Here is a 6,633-nt window from a genome sequence, read left to right as displayed (position 1 = left end):
GACATACACGGCGATTAACGCCATGTAACTTGATATCTAAGCAAAGAACGAAGCTTAGAGGCTCATATGACTAAGATCTACTCCTGGGACATGCACACACGCACATATACATTTCTCTCTCCTCCTCTCCTCGTTCTCCAACAGGCGGAGAGCAACTGAAAGAGATTAGGGCTCAGTGCATGCAAGAAAGAGGTTGAGGTGGGTTCAGGGAAGAAGGCACCATGGGAGAGGCCATTAGAGGGACGGAAGGAGCGGAAGGGAAAGGGAGAAAGGAGGAAAGGGAACAGGTGGAGAGGAAGTGGCGAGGAGGAGTTATTGCAGAGCGTATTGAGAGGGTGCAACTGCATTTATTGAGAGGGTGGTGTTATTAGGGTAGAAGAGAGAGAGAGAGAGAGAGAGAGAGAGAGCAGCTATGTGCTTTGAATTCTTCCACAAGATGGGCATAAGATGAAAGGGACGATTGGCCATACACAAAACTCTAGAGATTACTAAGTTGAAGAAACTAGAATTACTGCATCATGTGCTGCTAAAGGAATTTATAGTGTTCTTGTTGGAAGATATACACATGCAGTGATAAGAACAACGACATCTGAATCAAACTCAGCTGCTCATTCATTACCATTTCTTGAAGATTAAGAACATGAACCAGGCACTACGTAAGAGATACAGGTTTATTACATCACATCTATCAGAGAAACAATGTTGAAGATAGAGAACACAGTCTCAAGTGATTTATAGTAATGTCTTGATCCAATAAACTAGAAATATCCAACTCAATGTCTCTGATTGTTTGAGTGCATACAGATAAAGAGATCATTTATGTGATCGAGCTACAACAAATGTTACCAAGTCTTGTTGTTGTGTCAAGACTTATTGTCTATGAGCTTCACAGCAAATGTGAGACACATTAATTTCTGGAACAAAGTCAAATGAGAATGTTGTATGAGTCCATATTTACATACATCTAGCAAATCATGTGATGTTATAGTGTAAGAACTGATAGGGAGATCAACAGATTGCTAATATTTCATTCTCATTCTGAGAATAATACAGGATTTTTATCTTTAGCATCTACAGATGGTGGCTTTGATGTTTGTGCTAAGCTTCTAAAGCTAGAGCTTCTTCACCAGTCGGTTGCCCTAGTTCTTCTGAGCACGGCAACAAACCCTAAAAGACTTCCAACTCTCATGATGATGATGGTGGTGGTGGTGGAGAGAGGTGGCGTGGGGTTTGCCTGGGATTCCTGTTCTCCTGTTGAGAGACCCCCAACTCCCCCAATTAAATGAGCCCGTGCCCGCATTCCTGTGAAGAGAGCCCTCCCTCCCTCTTCCTCTCCCTCTCCCTCTTCCCTTCAACTTCCCCACATTTAATGGCTCTGAGCCGCTGCGGTGGTGTGCAATGCTCTGAGAGAGAGAGAGAGAGACGAAGCGGACTCCTCGTCATTAACTGCGTTCACGCCATGCTCGCATACACATGCATGCACGTATACATTACGTACCTGTACGAGTACGCAACGGGGAGAGAGACCAGTGAAAGCGGACTCGCCGTGACACCCAACACTCCGGGCACAGAGAATGGGTAGGACCCACACTCAGTGGAGCCCAGCTTTTCGCGAATGTGATTGGAGGTGAAACTTCGGGGTTCGACGGCCAACCTTACGGGCACTTCGCTTCGCGCTGTGCGTCGTTTGCATGTCTTGGAGAATGCGTTGAAAACTACGTGGGAAGAGTCAAAAGGCGGCATTACCTTAATCTTTCTCTATTTCGAGCCATTGGCTTGTTTCTGATTTGGTGCAAATCTAATGGAATCATGGAGCTGAGAGAAAAGATAATAAATTATGATAACGCGCTTAATTTATGTACGAATGTGGTGGCCTTAAATATATTACAAGTGGACAATTTAGAAGTTCCTATAGAATCTTAGAAAAAAAAAAAGTAAATCTACTAAATATGAGAATTTCTTGCACAATATACGTTTGATAACAATATGTTGATCATTTCATAGAAATATCTAATAGCGAGGCCGTATAATAGAATCCCACATTATGGCTTAATCTAATTTTATGTTTTAATTTATTTTTTACCTTTTGTTTTTTTTTAAATATTTATAAATTTTTTTACTTAAAGCCATCTTTTTTTTTTGCTTTATATTTTATATTTTATGCATATTTTTTATTTAAAGTTTTTTTTGAAGTTAATTTTTTTAATTTTTATTTTATTCTTAAAAATATTTTTTATTAGATTATTTTAATGGATGAATTTTTGAAAAAAAACCGTTAAGTTTGAGAATTTATCATAGATCATCACAACTTTGAAAAATTTTTACAGAGCACTCCCTAGTCAAGTAAAAAGATCATTTTACCCTTGCCTCTATCGAACCCACCATTGACTTTGTTGGATCGACACCGTCGTCGATCATCCTTATTTTTTAGCAAGTCCCTTCATCGATCTCATCAGATCCAACGATGGATACATAACCTCCATATTAGTCAAGGAAGGAGGGGGTAGCTCACCCTTGCCCGCAGCTTCTGTCATTAGCCGTGAAGGAGTCATGTAGCCTCCTCATCATCGATCGTCGATGAAGAAGGGCAGGGTGCACCCTCGCTGTTGCTCATGGTGAGCCCCCTCTCTCTCCTCCCTCCCCTCGGGCTCGACCCGCCTTTGCTCATAGCCTTTGTCACTGGTCGTGGAGGCCGCACCTTTGTCGTTGGTCTAATGGGATCCAACGAGGGCCATTGGGTTTCTGTTATTGAGGGGTCCAACATATGGGGTAGTCGATGTGGCGGAGGCACAACTAGAAGCTGGGTGGAGGATGGTGGTCAACAGGGGTACAATGATCATTTTAATTAAAAAAAACATTAAATTTTTTTATTGAGATGCTATCTAAAGAAATTGTCAAGTTTTATTTTTATTTTAATTTCAAATATCAATTATATGAGAAGGAATTGTTCATCATTTTTGGATTATATTCAATATGCATAAGAAAGACCGGATAACCGAAGTAAGAGAATACGAGCGACATAATTGTCAAGGCCATTCTAAAAGTATAATTTTCTATAATATTACAATTATTATGTTATTTTTCTTAAAAAAATATCCGTTTTAGGGTTTGGTTACACCAGCAATTGTTGTTTCTTTTAGGATTTTTTTTAGTACATATAATGTTTTGCTGTGAGAGTTTTCATTTCAGTCTATATATATATATATATATATATATATATATATATATATATATATATATATATATATATATATATAGTCATATAAGATTTTCAATTTATTATATAATCTTCTTGATCACGTCCAAAGTTCGAAGCTTTTGAGATGATATAATCTTGATTTGCTCGCTTATAAAGACCAATGTCGGAAGTGGACTCCTGATATGAGTGATCCTTACGATGACAAGTTAGATTGATGTAACTTAAGTAACAAGGAGAGAGATAATAGAAATCAATTACCATATCCAATTTTACCTTTTTCATAGATAGTTCCCTGGCCACTTACAATTATAGGAAATATTTCATATAATATAATTTTTTTTTTATTGAAGATGAATACTTCTCTTATTATTAAAAATGAAAATATATCAACGAGGCACAAGTTGATACTAGTACATAAATTGTGATAGAGAGAGCATCTGGTGAATAAAAGCTTTATCCCTTTTATTGGAAATCATTTTGGCTTATTATTAAGTTCCATAACAATTATACCAAATTTATGACACTTCTTACTAAGATAATTCTCTCTCTCTCTCTCTCTCTCTCTCTCTCTCTCTCTCTCTCTCTCTTTCTTATTAATCATTTTGATACTTGTTTGCTTAATTGTACCCTCCATCTGATCTAAAGTTTCTAACCAATGAAACTTATTTAGGTTGATAACAAATTCATTTCTTTTGGTTTGAGGCTGATTGATTTTGTCAACCACTGTGACAATATGATCCATTTAAGACTGCATGGACAAGTTCCACAAAATCTAGAACATGATTTTTCTTATTTATTTACTTGGTCAACTGTGTTTGATGGAAATTAATAGCTGGGACAAACTTAGTTTAAGCTGATTTCATCTTTGATTCTTGGTCTCCACAGTAGACCTCTTTCCCACTCAATCCACAAGTAAGGTGTAGTTAATGCTCATCAGCTATACCTAAGACAATTAGTGCCAAGCCATCATGAATCTGTGGCTACATCACAAGTAGGCCACACATGCCAATTCTCATTAAAGAGAAGGTGCAAAGCACCCTTCAACTTTCAACCATATGATGCTGATGTGCTTAGATAATATAAATATATATTTCGATGTAAAGAATGGCCCTTTTTGATTCTATTGTTGCCAAATACAAATGTTATTTGAAATAAATTTCATCTCCTAAACATGTTTCTAAACTTCAAATTTTCTCCACAAATTGACTTCGTCGTATCGAGATAGAATACTCATGTGCCAAGTAAAGACCGAAAAAGAAACGATGATCGAAAATTATTGAAAGAATCAGATGACATAACTTCAAGAATTGAATTGGTATGATGCATATTAATCATAATTGACTCTTTCATGAATAGAAAGAGACATTAAGATCACATATGTGTGAGGTGAAGACTATAGAGATGACTTAGAATAATTTCACATTAATAAGTATTAAACCAAACAATTATATATTCTAAATAAAACTTAGTTTTTGGTGTTTTTTTGTGAAAAACACAAAAAAAAAAAAAAAACACTTGACTTGTTCATATAATTTTGTCTAACATTCTGTTAACCATTTAGCAAGATACCAAAAGACATGATCTGGCCTCCCAAACATCACTTAGGGTAACATGAAAGCTTTCCTGGAATGGATGGCTGGAACACAGTCCAAGTAGTCTTACCGATCCTCCCAACACACACACACACACATCCCTTTCCCTTGAGAAAAGGACAATCAATGCATTCATTAAGAAATAGCATGTTGGGTTGGCAGTGCTTTCGCCATGTGCTTCCTGTGAAATATGGATCACCCAAATGCCTGCCTCTTTCAGCCTCTACACGTCGCAGTGCAACCCTTCCGCAAGCCATCTAACCTTGCATGAGCCAGCTTTGAGATTGATGGAGCTTTCCGAGTGCAGATTCTATTGCTGCATCAGATGTGAGTGTTCTTGTCTTCTTCATTGGCCTGCACTAAACATTTAAGGACCAAAGCACGACCCAAACCTAACCCATCAAGAATGGAAGAAGATGATGATGATTCGTTAGCATTGTTAACGTGTGATTTGGTCGTCTGCCACTTTGGCTGATGTGGATAGAGCCAATCTTCCTAACTAAGAGAGGCATCGAGAATGAGTGAGCGGTCACTTGTTGATCTATAAAACTTAGATCAAAGACGTATTATGATAATTACTTATATTTGACGTATCTTAAAGATATGCTATACGTATATAAATTAAAAAGTATATTAAGTACTTTACTCGAGAGACTAAATTAACGTATCTTAAAGATATACTATGCTTAGGTAAATTAAAAAGAATACTGAGTATTTCACTCGAGAGACTAAGTTAGACGTATCTTAAAAATATTATATTCAAAGTATATAATCATTTGCATTTAGTCGATAGTTATCTTATTGTGAATAATTTTATCGAAACATTAGGTGTTATTCGAATGAATGCAATGGATCGTCTCAATTAAAAAGTATATTGAGTATTTCACTTGAGAGACTAAGTTAGACGTATCTTAAAGATATATTATATTCAGAGTATATAATCATTTACGTTTAGTAGATAGTTATCTTATTGTAAATAGTTTTATCGAAACATTAGGCGTTATTCGAATGTATGCAATGGATCGTCTCAACCATCAAATATTATCGTACATACATAGATAATCAAATATCTACTGTTCATCTCAAATAAGCTACTAATGATTGCAGAAGATGCACAAAGTGATCCATAATAAAAAACAAAAAAAAAAGCATTAGGGGGTATCAACAATGGCAGTTTGATACTGACATGGAAGCTGAAAATTGAAGAGCTACATGTTTTGCATCATTATACTCACTGATGGGGAAACCCTCCCTCCATTTCTGCAACACATCCTCTCCTTGAGGAAAGCTTGGACCTGAACATTAATGCCACCTGCAATTATTACCTAGAGAAATAAGAGGTTGAGTAATAGGAAGCTGCCCATGCCTTGCTCCTCCTTATTTTGCCTCTCACACCAAACCCCTTTCTCCATGACTCATGCTTCACTAAATTAAACTTGTGCTTCACCTCATCCGCTTTGAAATGAATTTAATTGTTGACAGGGCCTTTTATAGTTTCTCCTTTTGCTGCCAGAGTAATGGAGGATCTTCTATATATGATGTAGGCATCAGCCTCCTATGGTTTGATTAGATGCCATTTATTAAAGCTTGGATCTCTATTCCTTAGGATCGAACATAGATCCCTGTTTTTTATTGTCTTTCAAACAGGACAGGATAATTTAAATGCCAACAAACAGCTTTTGATATCCGATGTGAGTATGTGAGACCATTATTTCCAGTATTCCAGGCAACAATCACAAGCAACTATCAAAAGCAAAATCAAATTATCCTCAAAAGGATCAGGAAATAACTTGATATTAGAGAGATCAGATCTTCTATGCAACATATAAGACAGTGATAAGT

Source organism: Musa acuminata, chromosome BXJ1-3 (assembly GCF_036884655.1).
Source record: "Musa acuminata AAA Group cultivar baxijiao chromosome BXJ1-3, Cavendish_Baxijiao_AAA, whole genome shotgun sequence".
In the NCBI taxonomy this organism is placed as follows: Eukaryota; Viridiplantae; Streptophyta; class Magnoliopsida; order Zingiberales; family Musaceae; genus Musa; species Musa acuminata.
This window is presented reverse-complemented; position numbering follows the sequence as displayed.